The following is a 4,827-nucleotide window of genomic DNA, read 5'->3' on the forward strand; positions in this document are numbered from 1 at the left end:
GGTTTAGGAGCCGGTTTCAGATTATACCTAGGAAGCTCCCAAGGAGCTTACAAACCAACATATATTAACTTGGTGAAATCATAATGTGTGAGTAATAAATGAGTGCACGATTGCTGAGTATCTCTCTTGGTAAATTTGATCACTGGAACTTTTTTCCTAGATAGTAGTAATATATAGAATGTTCTTTAAAAAATTTTTTTTAACATTTACTTATTATTGAGAGACAGAGAGAGACAGAGTATGAGCTTGGGAGGGGCAGAGAGAGGGGGAGACACAGATTCCAAAGCAGGCTCCAGGCTCCGAGCTATCAGCACAGAGCCCAATGCGGGGCTCAAATTCACAAACTGTGAGATCATGACCTGAGCTGGAGTCAGATGCTTCACTGACTGAGCCACCCAGTTTTAGGGATTTATTTATACTGCAAAGCCTTTCCCCTATCCCCATCTGTTTCACCACACATCTGTCGAATGCAAGTGTCTGGCACAGTAGCAGACACATAGTAGGTTCTCTATAAATTGCTACTAATTTGTTGGGGCCCCTCCAGCCACAAAGCCTGCAGAGGTGATTCCACTGTGACGGCAAAGCCTCCGGGGGGAGCGTATGTAATCGCAAAGTCCCTAGCCTCGTCTAGGAAGGCGCTACCCTGGATAACGGTTAGCCCTCCCCCCATTTGAGGATCAGGACAAAAGAACAAAGGTCCTGGGAGACTGGGGCGCAGTGCTGTGCGGCCTTTGGGACCCTGCTTCCCCTGCTTGAAAATGTGTGTGCTTGACTGCCTGACCTAAGTGGATCGGAGACTGGAGTTAGTTCTCCTATTATTCTTGCCATTTGGTAATTGCGGTTTCGGTAAATGGGCAGATTTTCTGATTGAGACCTCTCCCCTGGTTAAAGGCACCTTACTCACAGACCATTGTTTGAACCCTCAAAGAAAAATAGCCTTGTCATAAGCTTCAGTTAATATCACACTATATATGCAAAATAAGACTCCTGCTGATGTATTTTTAGTGATAAATTATGTTTTCTGATCTTCTGTTTTGTACTTCATTCCTGTCTTTAATTTTCTGTTCTCTCCTCCGTGAAAACAATGATCCTTTCTGAAACATGTGATTCCTAAGAAGTTACAAACAATGTAATCATTAAAAGAAAGATGTAATCACCTATAGTATATAAGACATCAAGTTTCACAGTAAAGTGTGGTCTCTTCCACCATTCATGTTGTCTGTGTTCTTTCTTATAGATATTTCGCCGACACCAACCCCCTACTCAGAGACCCTTACACTCTGGTGCGTGGGCTGGTCCCCCGCACTAATTCTGGTAACAAACTATAGAAATGATCCCTGAAAGTATAGTCTGAATCTGTTATATCCTTTCAAGTTTAAAGAACTTACAGAAAGTATTACATTTCTTTAATATATAAACAGAAGACATAAGGGCAAACAGATATTGTGCATAGTGCACTCACATCAAAATGATCCAAGTAGTTTATGATCCAAAATATCCCTCCCCTCCTCAAATGCAGTGGTTTCAGTGGGCCAGTAATGAAAGATAAAACACTATGTTGAAATCATTCTAATTAGTATGAGAAATGAAATTCATTTCTTTCAAGGTGAAAAACACAATAGTACAAGGTTAAATGGCTATCAGTCAACCCTATAGTTAATAGCTTAGAGTTTGTAGAGCTTAAGCAAAGAAGTTTCTAAAGGATTCAGAAGCCCTGACACCTTCTCTGGTCTATATCAGTCACATTGTTTAGTAGAGATTAAGTAGTTGTTACCAAGGTTCAGTGGAAGAATTGAGAGGCAACAATTTTCAAAAAGTCAAAAGGATCAGATATCTCAACACACTAAAGGGTTGGTTCTTAATGTGCAGAGAGGTCTGGAAGCATCTGTTATATTCTAATTACTTCGTGACAACATCCAGTTTGAATCTACAAAATAAGCCTTTCTATAAATATAGTTTAACAATAACTTGTATCATTCTGCTGATGACTTTTTTCTCTAGCAGTACAGCCAATTTCACAAGCATTTAAAACTGTTAAATTTCAGGGGCACCTGGGTGGCTCAGTTGGTTAAGTGACTGACTTCAGCTCAGGTCATGATCTCAGGGTTCGTGGGTTCAAGCCCTGTGTCCAGCTCTGTGCTGACAGCTCAGTGCCTGGAGCCTGCTTCAGATTCTGGGTCTCCCTCTCTCTCTGCCCCTCCCCTGCTTATGCTCTCTCTCAAAAATAAATAAACATTAAAAAAATTTTTTAATGTTAAATTTCATATGTTGCCTTGTTTCATAATCTGGTTACTAAGAAATATGGAGACATAATTTTCCTTTCTAAGTTCGATGAAAAGGAAGTCAGAGGTCATCTTCTGTCCTTACTGAGTAGAGACAGGCCTCAATAGTTACTATAGTAACACTATCTACTGTCTCTGTAATGAGAGCCCATAACCTGTTCCCCATCTCAAATCACTCCTTTCAAAACAACCTCCTTATTGTTTGTTAAAGGCAATCTCTTCTGACCTCGCTTAAAAACTGCTGGTACCCTAATCCACAGGATAAAATTCAAGCTCCTTAACCTAGCATACAAGATTATCCATGGGTTTGGCCCTGCATAGCCAGGTTTGTTGATCCCTCCCTCAGATCTTATATCCCAGTAACAGCTCCATGAACACACCCAGTTGTTTCATACCTCTGAGCTTTCATGTTGCTTGATCCTTTCTAGAGAATATTTCCCTCTCCAACTACTTGGCAACCCTACTCATCCTTCTATTAATTCATCAAGCGATTATTGTTAAACTACTATGTGCCAGGCTATATGTTAGACTTTGAGAATACTACAGTAAATAAAATCTTGTCCTGCCTTCATTGATACAAGAAATGACAAACGTCAGCCTCCTCTGTAAATTCTTCCAAGCTGCACCCAGCGGTGGACCCTGTCTTCCACCTGCCTTGTTCACAGTCTGTGTTGTCCTCATCACAGGTGCCCTGTAATTATCAGCCTCGCTGACTACACTCAGAGTTCATTAAGACACGGACCTTGTTTTCTTTGTCCTCTATGTTATCTGGCTTAATGTATGTGCTTTATAAACATTTTGAGGAAAGAAAGGAATGAGGGGGGGAACCGGATACACATCTAAACCATGGAGATTTCATATTTTGAAGTATCTGCCCTTGGTGAAATGGCCAAGAATGCCTACATTCTTGGCTGTCTCCCCTATGTTCTCATTTCTGGCTTTTCCTGCTCTCTTTTTAATTTCTTTTCTCCCTCTCTCTCCTAATTTCACATGGATCACTCAGAATCCTGCTCATGACTAGCCTTGTGTCTTATATACCATGGGAAATTTCAGGGGGGTTAGGGCTTCAGAAATGAGGTATCTCCATTTGGGACAATAGGTCCTCTATGTATGAAAGAAGCACCTAGTGGGTGCTCTCTGGTATCATTATAAAGTTTTGCCCTGGTTTGTCTAGGATCCCACCTGGTAGCTGGGACCATGTCCCAAATAGGTCTCAAAACCTGCCTCCTCAAATAGCCTTGAACCCACCAGCTCTCCCTAAATGTCTGATGCAGATGCTGAGGATGAGGCAAAAATACAATACTGCTTCCAAGGAAGCTCCAGGACTCTCACATACAGTGCCAGATAGCTCGGCACACAGACAGCACCACATAAAGAGGAAACAAGTATAGGAAGAAGCTATTTTCAGTATAGCTTTAGGCAAGGTCTCTATAATTTTAAGAATTTTATTTTATACTTTACTAATATTTTACTTGGGCTATAAATCAGGGTGGGTGCGCATGGTAAGAATTTCAGGGCTTAACGATTTTAAAGCTATGGTTCTTAGAATATGGTCTGGACCTGGACCATCAGCATCACTTGGGAGCTTGTCAGAAATACAAACTGTCGGCCATGCACCAGACCTGCATTTTCACAAGCCCTCTAAGTGATTCTGATGCATGTCCAAGTGTGAGACTCTTGAATATTGAGAACTGAGTGCTGATGGGGGTGGGGGAGGGGAAGGGGGGTGATGGGCATGGAGGAGGGCACTTGTTGGGATGAGCACTGGGTGTTATATGGAAACCAACTTGACAATAAGCTATAAAAAAATAAAATAAAATAACCTTCATGTATAGAGGAAACTAATATACTGAACTTGGAATTCAAAAGGGCACCTTCAAACTCAGGATCTTTTGAAGCTACACAAATGCGAATTCATTCATTCTCTCTACTTTCCATTGATACAGGCAGGGGAATACCATAAATAAAACCAAATCTGGGGTTGGGTTGGGGTCAAACCACTTCATATAACATTTTCAGGACCACAAAGTTAGAATTGCATAGTCCAAATGACCAGAAAGGACATTTGCACTGGTTGTTTCTCTTCTCCTGTTGAGGGTTGGGAGAAACTCTTGAAGATATTTGGGGAAGCTACTCCAGATCTCAACATGCTCAACAGGCAACCGGAAATTTCCAAATGCACAGGCTGATGCTGAATGTGAGCAAAGCCTAGCTCAGTTCATAGAGGTTTGTTTCATTTCTAAGTGACAAGGCTTATACTCTGACATTGTTTAGTTTAAATTGTCCTTTGGATCCTGTTAAGATTCTGACATATATTAACACCACAGTGATTATCATAGCTGTGAATCTCCCCAAAAATGTAGTTAGAGCAATACAGGTCCTGGCTACCGGAACAGGCCCATGGCCTGTGAAACTGCACAAGGAGATGTCTTCATGGCTTCTATGTGATGATGGAAGCCCAGAGTTCTGAAAGTAATATTCTCATCTGCAGTGAGGGCCCCGCTGTGAGCACAGCCCCAGACAGATATTCAAAAGCATGCTCCCC

General features: G+C 41.5%; 1 protein-coding gene across 2 annotated transcripts in view; it reads right to left on the reverse strand.

Moving 5' to 3' along the window:
• NEK11 (NIMA related kinase 11) overlaps window positions 1-4,827 on the reverse strand; it is a 220,879-nt gene that overhangs the window by 55,359 nt on the left and 160,693 nt on the right. The window lies entirely within an intron of this gene.

This window comes from Suricata suricatta, chromosome 5 (genome assembly GCF_006229205.1).
Source record: "Suricata suricatta isolate VVHF042 chromosome 5, meerkat_22Aug2017_6uvM2_HiC, whole genome shotgun sequence".
NCBI lineage: Eukaryota > Metazoa > Chordata > Mammalia > Carnivora > Herpestidae > Suricata > Suricata suricatta.